Source organism: Heliconius melpomene, chromosome 4 (assembly GCF_056956725.1).
Source record: "Heliconius melpomene rosina isolate 202511_hmr_F chromosome 4, ASM5695672v1, whole genome shotgun sequence".
Taxonomy (NCBI): Eukaryota; Metazoa; Arthropoda; class Insecta; order Lepidoptera; family Nymphalidae; genus Heliconius; species Heliconius melpomene.
The window spans coordinates 3,311,337-3,331,381 of NC_140392.1; the positions used below are offsets into that span (position 1 = coordinate 3,311,337).

The following is a 20,045-nucleotide window of genomic DNA, read 5'->3' on the forward strand; positions in this document are numbered from 1 at the left end:
GCTATATGCGTAATAGGTGAAGTACTTACACGATCAATTGAAATAAAATAAAACTTCTTTAATAAAATACCTATATGGAACAGAAAAAATATCAGATTAAAACTTGTATAATATAACTAGCTATTATATGCGGCTTCGCCTGCATGTCGAATGGAACTACGACCCAAGGGATAGTGGGTTACATCGAAACTATCAAAGTGACAGCCTTTTCGATAGATTCAGCACTAAAATATTTGTTTCAATTTGAACCGGCAGTTCCTGAGGTTAGCTCGTTCAACCAAACAAACTCCTCGGCTTTATAATATTAGTATAGAAGTATAGAAATAGATTTCCTGATAATATTTTAGTTTCTTATAAATAATTTTATCAATTGCTTATGTATGCCTAATACCATTTGTAATTTTCTGATAATTATTCAATCCAACAAGTTCCAGGTAGCAATATTAAGATAAAAGTTTTATGTCCGATTAGCTGCAGTAAATGAATATTCATAAGAGCACCCAAAGTTTATATAAAGAACTAATAGAAGACAAACGTAAGTAAGTATTATAGTACCTTCTATAAGGTGATTATAGAGAAATATAGCATAAATTTGTTATTGTAAGACGAGGGTTGTGGGTTCGATCCCCATTTGGGGGAATCAATTATTATTTATTAATATTTTCAATTCTTCACACTTGTGTCGAGGCAAAGCGTGGCATTGGGTTCTGTCACTCAATACGCAGTGCCCCCAAAATTCAGCGGGAAATGGGGCCCAGGCTACCTCTGCCTACCCCCGTACTTGCGGGATTCAGCGTGAAAGATATCACATATCGTGTTAATCGATTTCTATTCGGGCGTTCGTCTATAAAATAAATGAATTATACAAAGCACCTCCGTATAACAATGAAACTGTTTTGATTGTTGTTTGTAGAGGTAATTCATCATCATTATAGGTCAGTCTGCCGACTTGTAACAGGACGTGTATTATTTTGTCAACCGTTGCCACTGTACTCCGCAGCACACTGCCCTCCACAAATACCTAGAGCTGACCGCGCGACGCACGCTCATCCCAATACAAAATTAATGAAAAATACATAATTTTCCAATAACCTGACCCAAATATTTGAAAAAAATTTGAAATTTGTGATAAAGTGCTTGTTTGAATATAACGATCGAGGCATGAGAAAGATCGGGGTGAGCAGCATCAGACATCAAGATCCAAGCACAGCAAGTGTCTACATATCGTTGCTGAGGAATGTTCGTGGACCAGTAAGTCGAATGCTTACATTTAAGTTTAAGCTTATCAGCTTTTAATGTCACCCAGAGGACGCGCTTAAAACAAATAAGTTTTTCCATTTCTCTATTGTAGAGACAGAGAGATGTTATGAGTTCTTATTTTGCAACAATTTGTTTTTAGACTAAAACAAAAATATGATGAAATACTTATGAAAGATTTAGGATTTTTCTATGTGTTATTGTATTATGTTAAAAGATATTTCATTAACTACAACAGACTATAAAAATATATACATAACATTTACTTAGCTACTTTAATATTTATACGAATCAATTACTCAAAGTCAACGATTAAATAAATATTGGGCTAAAACGTATTGCGTAGATGTTTTACTATAACGTCGTACGGATGGCTGGCGGTGAATAGAATGAATAGCCGCGTGACAGCGTGAGTCAAGCGGACGAGTTCAGGCGATGTTTAACGTGACCAAACGTCCCGTGTGTCCCGAAACATGCCACCGGGACGAATATGTCTCGTTCTTTAAATTTGATCGGGCGAAACAAATGTATCGCAGTTATTAATTAAAAAAAACGGTATTAAATTATTTTTTAAAGTGTGATACCTAAAAAAACGAAAGCAATATCAGACGTCGTCGACATTGAAGCTATCCTAAAAAAAAACAAATTGAATATTATATTTTTTTAAATATTTTGTTTTGTTAAAAAGGAAAACATACCTTAAAAAAATCCCGTTTTAGACCGACCGAAGAATGGTCACGTTACATATAGTGATGGCCGAAATCGCGTCGCTCGAGCCGGAACACTTTATACTGTCGTTATTGATAAATTGCCGTCAATTTTGTGCTTCTTCATGTCGCCTGGACCCTGGAGTGCAGCCGAGGAGCTGACAGCTTATGTTACTTTGTTGCTAAAGATAGAGTGTGAAATGCTATTAGTCCATCAGGAGTTGAGTTGAGTTGAGTTGATGTTCCCGCATACAGACGCTAGTACTTACTATTTGTTAAGCATCGATTATATTATTGGTGACAAGTCCCACAAGTCACAACCAATTGTATAACATAGTGAATAGAAAGAATAGAGTATTTATTTTTTTATAACATTTTTAAACTGTTTCCACACTTAAGAAAGAAAAATATTTTTTAGAAAACGTCTTAAAATTGGAAGGTAGCCCGCAGTATTTGAGCCCGCATCTCTTGGAAACTGTCCAAACGCTCGAACCAACTAAGCCATATGCAATTAAATTTTTATATGTTTTCTAAACAGTATTAAACTTTTTGTTCTTTAAAAATAATTACTAATTGACAAATAAGGAAATTACATAATTTTAATTTAAAAAAGGAGTTTTACTCCTGCTAAATTCTGAAAATTTAGAGCGGTAGATACGATCTAAACGAATACGAAAAAAAGAAACAATTCGATCTGAAAAAATAATTACACCGACACAGGTCACAGCGCACAGATTGGCAAATTAAATAATAGTTCAATTGTTCTGCATGTGAATATATAAAATACGGCCACCGGCTACGACAATACATAGACTCACAATCTTTATAACTTGTAACAAGAATTTGTTTTGATTATATCGCAGCTTTAGAATTATAATTCTAAAATTATATTTTAAATTAGAATTATAATTTAGTGACCTAATAAAAAAAAACACCATGGTTTTGATAAAGAAAAAAAATATATAAATAGATAAATCAACAATTGATTTTAAAAACATTTACTACTGTATCATCTGAAATGATTTTGTAAGCCCAATTTTTGTACAAAAACGTAATTGTACACATCTTTGTTTGACTTTTCCCAAAACTTGATATTTTTAAAAGGTCTCTATAATTCTAAAGGTGCGATATACTATCTTTCAGATTACTAGTCACAAGTGTGTGAATGTAAGTGCGAGTGCTTGTGGGTTCGATACCCGCTCGGAGGAATAAACTATTATTTATTGTTATTTTCATTTCTTCGCTCTGCCACCAGGGGAACTCAGCGTTAAATTCCGACAAGCCACGCGCAATGCCACTAGGATTCGACGGAAAGGGGACAGGGTGTCTTAACTCACCCTAGGTTCTCTCTGCGTACCCTGTTGTGAGCGGGATACAGCGTGAAGGTAATTTTAATTTCAGATTAGAATTACATTAATTTGCATGATTATATTAAACGTGCGGTTCTGCTTGTACAAATATGTACATAATTTAGTATTTCTATAAAATATTTATTTATATTAATTTCTAATGAATATACATACAAAATACAATTGCATTAATTAAACGTTTGCGTAACAGTCATTAAGTCAATAGACGCTTATCGATCATTAAATGGCACGTACTCGTAGGTATGGTTAAAAAGTATATCTTATATAAATAGTTTGGCTTAATTATCTTACATATATCTATTTATTACAAATTTAATATAATTGATTCTATTTAAAATATATTTGTAATTAATAAAAAAATAAGTATTTTTTATTTCCTTATGATAAAGTTATTTTAAATCACATTTATTAATGTACGTAGCGATCATGTTAATGTACGAGTATGGTCCATATAGGTCTACGATTGTTAGTATTATACTAAGTTAGATAAATAAAATAAAATAAATCAGCTTCGACTGAGGGAACCTTTTGTTAAGACATTCCGTTCTCTCCTTTCCACCGCATTCTGGAGGCATGGCGCGGTGAGTGGACGGAACACAACGCCACGCTTTGCCGCGAAACCAGACCGAAAAAGCGCTTTGAGGCTACATTCTTCATCCGCTCTGCGAGAGATTGGAACTCATTGCCGGCATCTGTATTTCCTAAGACATACAATATGAGGATCTTCAAAACCAGAGTAAATAGGTATCTGCTAGGCAAGCGTGCCACACCGTAGAACGCAACCAGACTTGATGTGGCCAAACGCAAGCCTATTCAATATAAAAAAAAAAGAAATAGAAATATACATTTAAATAAATATTTAATTTCCTCGAACCTACAATCACTCGCACTTACAGTCACACACTTGTGCCCTGCGCTACGACTGGACTCAAGTTCTCTATTCAATAGTTTATGTTTATATTTTTTTTCTTCAGTATATATCTCGACGTCGTCGTTCACAATATTTGTTAGCAGCGAGCGCGGATAAAGATGGTCGAAGATAACTACTTGGCCTAGATTACCGAACGTATGCCTTATTAATCACCTGCTTCCTAACGACCGACAATTTTAATATATGTAGTATGTACTGTTTTCATCATTGAGCTCCTAATGTCTAGTACTTCTTCTGTAGAACTTCTCTTATAACTAAAAATAAAATCAATTTTATATTTTTATACAATTATTTTGAAGTTATTTTAACTAAAGCATATATGCATAACTATATCTACGTATACGTATTATACGTAGTATATAAGAGGATATATAGAAGTAGAAGGAAAAATGGACAAATTTATTTTTTAGTTTAAAGGTTTCTAAAATGCGGTAGTCTCTGCCTCTTCTTTAGATAAGCAAATAAGAAACACTTTTCTTATTTGTTTATCTAAAGATATCTACTTCACTCTAATAAATACAATATTTTGTTTTTATCATAAGTAGGTATATTTCGCATAATTTCAATCAATTTCAATTTTAATTTTCACTCTTCCTTATATATTTAATTTCCATATATTACTTTTATATATATCCTGTGAGATAAATATTTGATTTTATCACTAAAATTAGTAAAGATATTATTCAAAATTTAAAAAGATATAGTAGCGTAGTATTAAATCCGGAAGCTAGCAATCAAAAACTTCACGATTGCATCAGTCCATATATGAATAACAAAATCAAAAAGAAACATTTTAAATTGACATTTTGAATAATAATAATTATTATAATAAAGTATGCGCATAATTAAAAAGGTATCAGTAATTTTTAGGGTTCCGTACCTCAAAAGGAAAAAACGGAGTCCTTATAGGTTAGTTTTGAAATCGCGTGGAGATATCTAGATATTAATATTAAATATTCAAGTCTACGGTCCCTTGAAGCACGGAAAAACTACAATATGCTTCTATGCTTCGTTTTTGCTACAATTTAAACGAAATTCGCCGCGTAATTTAAACAATATTGGTACGAAGTGAGAAATTATAATACGAATAAAGAAAAAAATCCTTACAAATTTAAGTTTGTAAGGATTTTTTTCCTGAAATTAATAAGGAACTGTCGGTGCCCGAGTCCGACTCGCACGCGACCAGTTTTCTTATATCGTGTGCTAATTTCCGTAATTGTTTGAGGCGTAATATAGAGTTTTTTACGAAGTGCCTAATGCCTCCAATCATTTTACATTTTTTAGACCCTAATTTGAGGAAACAATTGTAGTGGTTGAATTTTTAAATATACATAAAGATATTTTTTATTCTTATTCATATGATAAGGTCTATTAAATGTTTTGGCGTATATGACATTATATTATGAAATTAAAAATGGTTTAATTTTAAATAATTCAAGTTTCTCTTTGAAAACGTGGATTTTTTTGAGTAGAATATAGTAATTAATTTTGCAAGATATTTTATGACGAATAGTTCTACATAGACTAGGTACACTATTAGATAAAAAAAACAAAATCGCTTAAAAGAACCAGCTAGAAATTATATTGTTTTTCTTTATTCTCTCCTCATTCAAGAATTGAGAATCATTCAGTTGTTTTAATAATTTATTTTTCTCCGCAAAAAAACAGCAACATTAAATTTTAAGACAAGTAGCTTTTGTTATTAAAATAACGTTTTGTCTTAATTCTTATATTCACAAAATCAGCACCTGAGCTCGTTCACACATTATCACTGTGTACATCTCCATTTCCAAATAAAACATTAAGTAAAATAATCACTCAATAAATATTCCGTATGAAAATGAAAAATAAAATATTTTAAATAATAAATAATAGATTTTAAATAACGTAAGATTTTAATCTTTATAATTCTAGCGATGTGACGTATGCCTGTAGTTTTGTCACCTTATCGTCGTATACGAAATCTTCACTTGAAATGATTAAACAAACACTATTCATAATATTTACTTCATCGTCCTGGCATTGCATAGCGTCTGTCTGTAAATGCTATGGTTGTAGATTCGATTTCGAGTCAGAGAATTCAATTATTTCTATTTCTCCGCTTTAGTTCCGCCACTAAACACGTATTATCTAGAAAATTGGGCGAAAAGTGGAGAACCAAGGGTTTAGACACTAGGATCTATTTATCTACAGCAAATTTTAATGATAGTGAACGGGTAAAAGAAGTTGCGTACGGCAATTAATTATAAATATAAATTTCTAATAAAAATATGAATATTACTTTACTACTTACGAAATTTGAATGTTATATTATTTAAAGAATTAAGAAATTCCCATACGAACAAGCAGGTACCTATTAAAATCATCACCCCATCACGTTTTCCCCGGAAAAGCTTCTATATTATATACGCAGTCGACATTTGAAATCCATAATCAAATATTGTTTACTTGTTTTTGCGTAGTATTTACAGTAAGATTGTACGTGTTGACTCGACGAGGCCTGACTGTAGATATATAGCTAGACTCACAGGTTACGTTCTCGCACTCCCTCGAGAGTGTTTCCCGTGAACTAGTAGTGTTAAGTTTTCATTTCATTCACTTTCAGTTCATAGCCATTTCGGTGGCGGAACTCTCATACCAGATAAATCATCAGAAGAGACACATCAGGCCGACCGGTGAGTTCTAGCAATTAGCAAGTAAACCTTGCGCGGCGATTAACGCCCTCTCATAGCTGTGTGACACTAGTAATCTGTAAAATAGTTTAACAGTTAAAAATTTCCACTTATCTTCTATTATCACCTATTTTTTTCACTCTAATAAAACAAAAAAAATCACGCTTCACGCTGGATCCCTCACGAAGCACGGTAGGTTAGTATATTTTATTACTATGAGGATATTTAGACAGCGTATAATATTACTAACAATTTTATTTAACCTTTTTTCTTTTAAATTTACCTATATTATTAGGGCCTAAGCCTTGAAATATGTAAATATCGTAAAATAATTGTTCATCTGATACAAATTGACTACGAACAATAGATAATTGTTGTGAATTTTATCATAGAAATCCCTATAATGGCTCCAGTAACTAAAAATATGAATTTTCATAAATATTATGTTGGTCTTGTAGTTCAGGCAAGGTTGCATAAACCTTATTCATTAAAGTTATTTTAGACAGTTAATTATTGTAACTAGTATTTTCTTTGTAGTACCTATTTTTTATGTTTTTTTCTATTATTTTTCCTAATTCTAGTATGTATCTAACATCTAATTATTTCTTTAGCTATAATACATAAATAATTTTATAGTTATTTTTAGATTTCACAAAATTAGATAATACGTAAGACATAGTACGTATCGAAACTAAATTATAATATAACAAAATTGAATCTGCGATCTTCATTATAAACATTAACAATAAAAGAATTAACCGTCACAACTCCCAATATAAAAAAAAAAACAAAAAATCTAAAAAAATCCTCGCAAACATCGTCGCCAGTACAAAATTTCATACAAAATAAACGCTTACATAATATTCCACAGTAGTGTTTGTATAGCAAATTTGTTGATAGCTTGTATCATGTTGACTCTGGCGGCGCATCCTTCAGCATCACAATCTGTCTCCAGTAAGACATTCAAATATACACAGTGATAAATTGATGTCCTCTCGTTAACTATGTCAATACAGGTTTCGTCAGTGCCAGTGGTGGCGTGTAGCGTGTTTGTTTGTTAAAAAAACCGTTTAAAAACTAATAATACGTTATGAAACTAGTTGATTATTTTGGTTATTTTTATCTATCAATTACTTGACTTTTTAAAGGGAACCTGAGTAAAGGGAACTGTTAAGACATTCCGTTACCATTAAGATACTTCTGTACCCCGATTACTAGTTGAAGGACTGATCGCCGCGCTTTGCCTTGTTACTAGAACAAGGAAATTAAAATATTAAATATTTCATTTCCAAATTGAAAATCGAAACCACAACCATCGCGTTTACAGTCGCATGGGGTACAAACCCCTGTATCACGACGGCCTCTACTAGGAACTTAATATAGGCATACTACTATAAGGCACGTAATAGCGTGTAGTATAAAAAAATAAATATACTTTTACCGATAATTTTAACAAAGGAATATTTAACAAAATAATTTTGATGAAACCTAAATAGAAACAATAATAAAAGAAGAATAACATAATACGTTATAGATAGATATATAGTTATTACAATAGAAATAGGTTCCAATATCAAGTTCACCATTTATTTAATACGTGATTTATCATTTCCTTATGTTTACATATTTTGAACTTGTTTTAAATTTAAACACGTTTCAAATATTACAATAAACACATGTTTTTAAATATTGTTAGTGATAAAAAAAAAGTTTTATTTCTTTGTGTGTAAATTATATTTTATCTATAAAATACTATTTTTAGCTATATTTTTTATTTTTAAAACACTACTAATTTATTATTTGTACAAATTTAAAGATAATAAATAGAATCTTCAACTCGTTAGCTTTATTAATTAGATTCTATATTATCAGATCGAGGACAAAATAGAAAAAAAAATGAAATTGACAGTTTTGTATGAAAAATAGTAGGATGTGAACTGACAGCTGTCACGTTGTTTCAAACACGTTTGAAATAATGCCACAATGGCGCCACTAATTGTAGAGCTTCTAAATATATACAATAAAAATATTTAAAATTTAAATGTATATCAATATTCTATTGAGGACGAATATTAGATATTAAAAAATTGTGACCTGGATTCCACAAAAAAACATGTTAAAAATCGCGTTCACTTAAAATCTACAGGATAAACAACTTTCTAGTTGAATGATGAATTCGCTTAACATCAAATACTATTGTCCTACATGTGATTAGTGCGAATTTCAAAACGAATAATTCTAGTGTTAAGTACTGCATGATTTCTCTGATTTCTATTTATATATTTTTATCATCAAGGATTTTTAATATTGTAAGAGGTTAGATGGAGAGACAAAGAACTTATATTACTTAATCACTACTTTCTCTACTTTCGTCCAAGGTATCGCTGTACTTAGTCTAATTATACTGAAAATAATAATTATGTTAAAATTTGGTGGGAAGAGGTGATAAGTCTCTTAATGGGAACGGGCTATTTCAACACTAGGTACCCAGGTTCCCTCTGCCCACCCTGCCTGCTATGTGTGGGAAAATAAAAAAAAAGTAAAAACAATCTTAAAATAAAAAAAACATACTACGAAATTGGATCTCACCCACAACCATTACGAGAATGTGTAATTATACACTTATCAACTCTTCAACTTCTTTTTTCCATTTTCACTTTTTTTATAATAAAATACTTATTTTACATAGAAAAAATAGTCATTCGTTTGTATAAGTGCCATTGTATCTTTAATTTAAATTTTATTAAAAATCTATTTAAAAAACCGGTTCTGATTAACTAAGTAGAGAATGCACGTGATTATTTAATGGAGCAAACAAGCTTTTATTTAAAATTATATACATTTATTTATTTAGCGGAAATGTAATTGATATTTAAAATTCCTTGACCATTAAATATTATACAGACGAGAAGTTTTTGTGAATTAAAAAAAATTACGATAAATTATAAACAAATAATTATAAAAAACGTAAAACCCAAATGTTTAAAAGTAAAAAGAAAAAACAAAGTTTTCATTAGGATTAACTTAATAGTCGAGACCCATTTAAATTTTTCAGAGCTTAAACTATTAAATGACTGTTAATCTTAATGAACGAATCGATTGACGTAAGAATCATCGAAATCGGTCAAGGCATTTGGGCTCTAAAACACCACATAGGATCACACATCCATACATGGACTGATAAAGACATTACCCTCTTATGCGTTGCGCAGTAGAGTAAAATTGAATTAGAAACCTCATCATAAAATTAATGATAAATTGACATCAGTCTAAAAGATTTATTTATATTCGTGAATGCGACCAGCTTGAAGTTTCTATAGTGCACTTCATATGACTTGAGCCTTTACCTTGGTGGACCGGTCTCAGGGCACTGTTCGAGGTCTCTAGGTTATATTTCTAATATATTATGTTCCGTTGTTAATCTGTGCCGTTTCCTTATCCGTTTTACTGTTGACAAAGCAACGCCGTGGATTCCTATGGAACTTCCTTAACACGATTTCTACTTCTATTAACTCAGTATGTTATGCTTCTCGAAATATAGTATTTCACATACGTTAAATACTGTTAGTTTAAATTACATGTATTCCTTATTTTTATCTGTGATTTTTTTCCGTAATTTTTTTAAGAGTTCTAAGTAACTTTTCAGACATCTCTGGTTTACATTAATTAATTTTCTATAGACTCTTCAAAACTAAGAAATTGAATTACGACTTTTCATATTTTTTGGTGGTCTAAAGAAAGTTCATAATACCACATTATACCTATCTATTAAACGTACTAAATGATCAATTAAAATATAAATAACCTACCACTTGCAATCTAAATGAAGATATAATAAGTTTTCAATTTTAAAATTATGCTAACAATGATGATAACAACAAATTATACAAAAAAGTCCTATTTCACTCGAGGAAATGAAATATTTAATATTGGAATCCACTCCGTCAGCGCAGTGCCTAATAGATATTTAATAATATTTTAATACCTTAATTACTGTTTACAAATATTATTTGAATGAATTATATGTAATTAAAAGTAATTATAGATATATATTGTAAAAGTTGTTGCTTTGTTTGTAATCTCTTGTATTAATTAATCATTAATGAAAATAAGCGCAAAAAAATGTCTTAGTATAAATTTGTTTATCCTATCCATTTATGTGGATTTAATAATCTAGCCACGCTATTCATTTCTATCTTCCGTAATTTCGAAAGTAATATATGTCTAAATGTTATTGTTATTTCTCGTTCCGGTAAGAATTCCAGAGGAACCTTTGGTTCCGTTATACCGTTAAAGCTCTATTAACCTATCACCTACCGTTTTTACCGTTTGAGGTACGTAACCCTAAAAATACTTAAAACATTAACAAAATGTACTATACAAACTCAAGGCATATATGTTTATACCTTTATATGTCTCATACATACATACGTGTGTAGGACACAATACGGTAAACGCCCTTGTTATTTCAGTGTAAATAAGTTTTATACATAATTTTATTTAAACCTATTATATTAATGTCATGTCATATCAACGTACGCGAGATAAATAATATTTTACATAACTAGATCTTGAGCCTGACAAGTTTAAATAGAACAAAATATATAATAAATATATACGATTGTTTTGAATAAATATACATATGTTATATATATATATATATATATATATATATATTATAATATAATATAGAATAATATCTCTACATATAAAAAAACTGTAACTGACCGCTGCGTGTACATGGAAGATATATGAGAAATTCTATTATTGGGGGCATTTGTTAATGGAATAATAATAGAACCTAAAACAAATATTTTTATTTTTTTTTTATATTTGTCGGTTTGTCTATGCCAAACGCCACAACCACCACACATGATAAAATTACATGATAAATATTATTCTAAAAACTAACATATAAAATTTTTTGAACGTAGTGGGGTTTGAACCCGCACCTCTTTTTAAACCGTCCGTCCAAGACGCTCTGACCACCCGCGTGGTCCAAGAGACTTAGGTTAAAATAGCCGCTACGATCAAAATTTCTTACAAGATTTAAGTATTTTTCTTCCCTAATTGTGAAATAACACTGATAATGTTGAAAATATTTAATAAATAGCATTCTCTCTTGAGAAAAAATAATCCTAAGGAATTACATTTGGGTAGCGGAAATTCCTAAAATTCTCCCAACAGAATATTATAATTCCGACGTAGCTTGATGAGAAGGCTCAGTGGTCAGAGTGCTTGAATGGTTTTCAAGAAGCGCAGGTTCATATTCTGCTACAATCCTAAATTTTTATATGTGTTGGTTTTTCCTAGTAAATTAGATTGGTGATACAAGTAATTATTGTATACATTTTGGATGTACTTGCGCGCAAATTCTGACAATTTGTCGAGCCTAAGTAAGTTTTTTTTTCACATCAATTTATATAAACGGACCATATCGTCATCGATTCCTGCAAATCAGGACGAATCGTGAAGACAGCATAGGCTTCCTAAGTGATGGCGACACTTACGGAACTAAAGTAGCCTTAACGCTAGATAATTGAAAAAACAACAACGGCAAGGTGGGGCGAGCGTAGTGTATGGAGAGGTGCAAAAGCAAACGCCCGTGCTTTACCATAAACCCGCGCGCACTCTCGTTGATAACACGTTCAAATATCAAAATAATATAGAAAAAATAGAAACAAAATAACAATTTTTCTTCTTTACTTTACTTTACTATTGAAAAACTTTATCAAAATAAGAACAGCTTCGAGTGTAGTGCGTTGTCATGTTATATTCCAGTGAAAATTCACAGGATTATATTTTTGTTTGTGTTTAATATTTACATAATATATTATTTATTTATTGATGTTGTTATTTAATTAGAATTTAGTTGAGTTTATTTTGTAAAAGTTGAATTTGTGTGCCTATGTTTTTGTTTGGGTTGCCTGATTTTGCTGTAGTCATCTTTCCTAAAAAGCGGTAAGATTTTTTTTCTATTTATACAAATATATTTGTTTTTACGTATTTTTAGTATAGAATAAGTTTTCAGAAAAGTCCTTAAATTATATTTTTATATATAACTTAGTTATAACTAGTGATATTTAAAAATTGTTATTTAAAAATGTTATGAGCGAAAACGGCATTATCCTTGTGTAATGTTTCAATTTGGTTAGCACCTATTTCATAATTTATATTATTCTTTGCGATGTATATGAAAATAAGGCGATTGTGAAATGAAAAATAAGATCAACAAAATTACTTAAATAATAATACAATTCTATACGTTTTTTTTAAAATAATGAATAAAAAAAATTGGTCTGAAATTTAGTAACCCTTTAAAGAGTTATTCGGTACTTAAGAAAGAAAAATAATGATTTGGAAAACGTATAAAAAAATTGAACGTAGCTGAATTCGAACCCCCGCCTCTTGGAAACCGTCTATGGGATGATAAAAACGAATGTAATCTAAAGAGTCCGAAGAATAAATAATTTATTCCGAGTTAAAAAACATATCCTGTCAATATTGCCTACTACTTCACTAAGCTTTTAGCACAGTGTTGCCACTTGCCATAGTTATTATAATTTTGTGATAACATTGTGCCAGTACATCCTACCTTCTAAAATATAAGATAAGTAGAGAGAAGGTGAGATATAAGGCAAATGTGAGGCATTTATAATATAAATTTTTCATTTTATAATTGCTTAATTTTAAAGTAATGTTTTTTCATTTTTTTTTTATTAAAACACCCAGTTGAGTTGCGCTGTTATCCTTTGTTTGATTGACAAATGAAAATTTAGTTTAACAACATTAAATATTATTATATTTATTTGTATATATAATTACAATAATATAAATATAATAACTAAATATGTTTCGCCGTATTCTGTATATAAATCACTTTAAGTATTTACTGTGTAGAAAAAACTCATTTGCTACTATAATTTAAGTAGATTTTAATAACTTTTTAGAACTGCTTCTCTGAGGTCAGTAAAGTCAATAAAATTAGTGCAAGTTTTAATATATATTGCAGGTAATTTACCTTTAATGATAATGAATACATCTCTATCATCTCTATCATTATTTGTTTTGTATAAATAATATACGTTTGTATCTATATATATGTATTTAACTAATGTTGTAAAAAAAAATCTAACAAGTAAAGCTTATTACACTTTACAAGAATATTTAGAGGATAAACATGTATAGAATTAATGTTTATTGAATGTAATGCAGGATAGCTGCCAGCAAATGTAATAGATTGTACCATTGACTTTGAAAAGAGCAACTGTTGAGTTTCTTGCCGGCTCTTCTCAGCAGAACTGCCTTCCGAACCGGTGGTAGCTTTTTGCTTATAATTATGTTCATTCCACGACTCAAAAGTGCTTATAACAGTCTATTTGAATAAAGAATATTTTGAATTTGATATGTTTGTATGTCACAAAAACATTTACAAGAACTGTAATAATAACAGTTATTTCTAATTAATCGTCGAAATTATTTGAAATATGTAGTTAGCTGTGAAATTAACTAAACAGGTTTTAAGCTTGAATCTTTTCTAATAATTTTAAAAAGTAATTATTGCAAAGTTTCTTGTAGATCATCTGCTTAAATTACTTTTAAATTAATTATAAATAAAAATAGTTAGTATTTTTTTTATATATCAAAATTAATCTGTATTTTTAATTATTTTTTTGGAACTTATAAGAAATACCAAGAATATGATTAAGATAAAATAGTAAATAAGATGACGTCTCTACCACTCAGATGGGTGACCATTTTACAATAAGTAGATACGTTACACCGCAGTACTAACAGCGATAAGAGAACTTAGCAAAAGCAAGCTCATTAATACTGTATAGGAATATTGAAGTAAATTTTATATAAGAATAATTCTTCCGCGATAGATTAATGAAAAATCTTACAATATATTTTAATTTTAACTTTGAAAGTCATAATTAAACTTTGAAAATCATCAATCTTTTTTTTAACGCATTAGTATACTAAATCTCAACACATAATGCCTCCAGGTGGAAAATAGGAAATGGAGTGACTTGTTGAAAACTTAGTGAAAAACTTAGTGTTAAGTCATTATGCTCTCCACTTTGGAAACACCTTTTAAAAGATTTTAAAGATAACATGCTCATTTGAACTTTCAACTTTACGCTGAACTTTGTCTAATCAGACCGGAAAAACTTCATTATTATACATTACATATTAAACTTTATTTTTCTACTAATATAATAAATATAAGGGTTTTTTAGTTAGTTAATATAAATTAACAGAACAATAGAATTTTGAAAATGGATTTTAGACATTGCTAAAACAATTTTTATATTTTTTAAAGTGTTATTTCAACTTAGAAAAGAAAAATTCTTATTAGAAAACGTATAAAAATTTGAACTTTTAGTCGGATTTGAACCCGCGCCTCTTAGAAATCGATTTCCAAGATATAGGGTATAGTATTATTGTTAAAAAATTTTTTGTAAATGTTCAAATTAAAAAATATAAGTTTTAGGCCGTGGTAGCGTAAGAGTGTGACTGCAAAGTGACGGTTGTGGATTCGATCATATTATTTATTAATATTCTCATTTCTTCGTTCTGACACCGAAACAAAAGTCCGGCGTTGAGTTCCTTCACTCAACACACAATCCCTCGAAAAATTTGTATGCGAGATACAGCGTAAAGCTGATGTAATTTGATATTAAATTAAAACACAATTTTTACGACTGTTATAAAATACCAAATGTTATAAAATGAAAGCCTTTCTCCGTTTTTAGTAGATTTTTTCTCAGTGTCACAAATATGCAAATTAACAAAAATAGCTTGCCATTTATTTCCGTTTCCTCAAAAATATATGCGTAAATTAATTAAATTATAAACATATAGTGGTTTTTATTGACAAAATCTCAGGGCGACTCGCCACAGGTTATTGTCATTTAATTATTTTTTATTTTCGTGTTATATTAAAATCACGTCGCCCTCCACTCTATATATATGATTGACGTAACGTGGTGCTAATGGTGATGTTAAAATCGATTTAATTGCGGAAATTCAACTAATTTGAGGAAGTGAGAAATGCATAATTGAAATATGCTTTTGATTTAAAATTTTAAATAATTATTAGATTTGAGAAAATAAAACATGTATACATTTTTTTTTCTTTTTTTTAACTTCACAGTATATAGAGTAGAACTTGGTAACGTAGTGTTAAGTAACTCCGTTCCCATTAAGACACTTCCGTTGCCCACTTTCCACCGAATTCTTTAAGCATTGCTCGTTCAATGGCGGAAATCAACCTTACACTTTGCCTCGACACCAGAGCGAAGAAATGTCACTATTTAATATTTAATTTCTTCAAATGGGAATCGAACCCACAACGTCGCATTTACAATCCTTAGACTCCACGATTTCACTCCAAACATCTACTATATATACTGTAGTAATGTTATATAAGAAGTAGTAAATGTATAGTAGTAAAGCTACGATTATCGTATTAGCTCAGGTTAATTAAACTCAGGTCAGTAACGGCCGATTAGATATTATATTATTTAGCCTTATATAGTTAATGACGTAAAATAACATAACCGTCACATCAACATAAGTTGTTTGAGACCAGTCGTGGTGCAGGGACACAATGCGATTGGTTGTGGGTTTGATCCCCACTCGAGGAAATTATGAGTATCTTAACAATAAATTTCCTCTACCTACCCTGCTTTTTGCGGAATATATTGTGAAATAGATTTTTTTATACAATTTCGGCTATACTATAAGTATGTGAGTATTTATTTAGGTTTCCTATTTAAAAACAAATATAAAGGATTGATTTTGGCACAGACACTAGAACTAGATGTGTTTATCATATATATTTTGTTTTTCCTTTCTTTTTTATTTTCCACTCATTTATTAAATATACTAAGCCCAATATGTTCTTCGTAAAAACGTGATAGGCATATTATGAAAACATTATAAAAATAAATACTACCCCAAAACGGATTCGAATCTACCTAACGTCACCGTGTTTAGTAACGCATGTCCACTTTTAAATTAGCCCTTTTATTTATATTTTTGCACCTCCAATTTATACCATACCAAATCATAATATAGCTATAAGTTGTAAAAACATAAGCTAGATTTAAACTTTGTATACTTTTGTAAGTATCTAGTTTTATGGTGTTTTTAATATTTCAAACTCATTAGGTTAAAACTCATTGTAACGTAAAATAAAACCACGAGGATAATTTAGAAGTATATTAGTAACGCATAAACATTTTATGTGAACCGATTAAAGATTAGAAAAATGCTAAAATAAAGTACATAAATATAATACATGTGCAGGCCAACTTCACGCTCTATCCCGGAACATACCCTACGTAAGGTTAGAGAAAGCGTAGTGTTAAGTCACTCCGCTACCCACTTTCTGCTGAATTCCGGAGGCTTTGTTTTGAATGGTGGAACTTAACGCAGCGCTTTGCCTCGGTACCAGGGCAAAGTAATGAATCATACCCATAGCCTGTTTGGTTTACAGTCGTATGCTTACCACCCAATATTTCCAGAAAAGGGGGGAAAGTGAGGAACGTGTCTTAACGTCAAGTTCCCAGGTTCCCTCTGCCTACTCTGCTATGTGCGGTTACGTTAAACCTAAAAAAAAGATACTTACCTTACTTGTATTTGATTTACTATATTGCGACAAAATTTATAATATTTAGCTCTACTCACGCACTTGGGTTGTTAACCCTGACCTACGCATACACTCCCTTAAAAAATGGCAACTTTTCATATAATAAATAACAATTTTAACCTCGCGTTTTATATTATGTCAACATACGCGTGTACAAATGCAAAATAGAATTATATACCCTTCTAATTCCTACGACAGACGATGGGTCCTTTTGACGCAAAGCTTTTATAATTTTCTCATGGCGATCAACTATGTACCTATCGAACATTTATATTATAACTAGCGGTCCGCCCGCGGCCTCGCCTGCGTGAACTACTTTATTATTAATTTCTGTCTCCATGAGTACCTACGTCCTATAAGTAACTCATATGCAAAATTTCACATCCCTAGCACATGTAGTTTCTGAGATTTCGTGATGAGTGAGTGACCTTTCGATTTTATATATATAGATTTATAATGTTATATTTATATTCTATAAAATATATCAAAACATATTAATTAAGCGTGGGCGTATCTAGATATATTTTCTACTGGGATCCTTAGTTTCTTCTACGATGTAAATGTTTTCTTTGCTAATTTTTCAGAGCTGTTGTTATTAAAATCCTGTGGTGGGATCCTTTTAAAGTCTTTCGTTTGTATATTACATTTTTATTTAAAGGTTTATTTTATTTTAGCCATTTATAAATATAATGTGTAATGTAATTCTTATTAGAATTGATCAAAGAAGCTTGAAATACCAGAATAAACAGTTACAAGAAACCTTGAATCGTATTTGTTTAAAATAAACAGTTTACATTTTACGAACTTGAAAATAGTTACCAAAAGACATTTCATACATATTATATGAACGTTATGTTTATTATTATAAATAATCCAATTATAATATATGTAGGTTGTGGTCTCAAAGTTGCGCGAAAAGTTAGGAACAGATGATGTTTTAACACTAAGCGGGAGGTAGGGAACCCACTTAGTGTTGCTACATCCCTTGCAACAACACAACACAAGGAGAGCGGAAATAATAAATTAAGCATGTAGTAGCACTCTTTTGGATTTATCGATAATATAATTATCTTCTCTTTAATCTTTCTATATTTTTTCTTTTTGGAATTCCGTACCTCAAAAGGTTAAAACGAAACTCTTATCGGATCACTGTGTTGTCTGTCTGTCAACTTTTATAAGTTTTACTCTCTGTTCACCTACAGTACTGAAATTAGTACAGAAGCCTCGACGGGCGAGTTCAACTCAAATTTAACTGGTTTTTTTTTGTATCATAGAGCTATTAACTAATATTATTGACAAGATCTATAAATTTTTGGACCTATGATATTTCAGTTTGACCGTGAAACATAACAAACAAATGTACTAAATATAATATAATAAAGCTAATATTTAACGTAATTTATAGATTTTATAAAAAAAACTCATCTAATCGACTCTATTACGAAGATCTCAATAAATTGGTTCAACGACTTGCATCGCTCCTACGCATCAGCAAGTATCGCATATTACGATGATTTATTAATGTAAGCTGATGGCTAACAACGGACATCCGGACGGGAGTGGACTGAGGCTATGACTCAAGACTACTAGGCTAGGGAACCTGGATTTTAGTCATTTTCCTCCTCTTCTCTTGATAGTATAGTACTCGTATATTGTGTAACCCGTATAGTTGACTACTTTTTTAACAGTTTATTTTTTTTAAATTATTTTTTTTATTAATTCTTTAATAGCAGTCTAGGCAGAGAGAGCCTCAGAATCTAGAGTTAAGACACTTCGCTACACTTCCGTTCCCCACTTTACTCCGAATTCTGGAGGAAAATGGGGATGGTGGTGTGTCAAGTAACGAGGAAATGATAATATTAAATGTTTCATTTCCTCGAGTGGGAGTCGAACCCACGAGGCCACTACCTTATGTATCATTTACTTTTAAAATCTTAAAACAAATTTACAGTTAATATTTTAAAATAGAAGAAAGGCGTAGATTATTCTAGCCCATTTGTATAATTTTATACCTAGTTGATAGTAATTATTAAGATAATTTGTATCTGTCTAAATTATTTTTACACGCAATAAGTATATTTTTTAATTATGTTATTGTATACCGAGCACTATAATAATATAATAGCAAAAGATACTTCATCGCTTTTTAAAAATGCAAATTGTACCTAGGTACAACGCACGTTACGTTTTCTGTTCAATGCGGAATTTTCCTAAACATTAATTGATCTAGATAGATAGAAAAAAAACTTTAGAAATTATATTTTTTTTCTAATGTTAAATTTATTTATATAACTTTCTCCTAGCATTTTCTTGTAAGTTGTATTTAGTTGTAATACCAAAGAAATAGATGTATTTAAGTAGGTACGTACTATCTACATTACATACTACCGTAGCGAAATAGGACAGCGTCCGGCTGTAAAAACAATGATTGTGACTTGTGAGTGCAAT

The 20,045-nt window shown here is 30.4% G+C and overlaps 1 protein-coding gene across 3 annotated transcripts in view; it reads left to right on the top strand.

The window, feature by feature from the left end:
• The first annotated feature begins 961 nt into the window (after positions 1-961).
• LOC146539457 (synaptic vesicle glycoprotein 2B) overlaps positions 962-20,045 on the top strand; it is a 28,345-nt gene continuing 9,261 nt past the window's right edge. The window contains exon 1 of one of the 3 annotated variants that reach the window (XM_085208173.1): positions 962-1,251. The gene's annotated coding sequence lies outside the window, so the exon portion shown is untranslated. Of the gene's footprint in view, positions 1,252-6,803; positions 6,941-12,509; positions 12,899-20,045 lie in introns of those variants that run through there. The other 2 variants (XM_085208172.1, XM_085208174.1) reach the window with 2 other exon arrangements.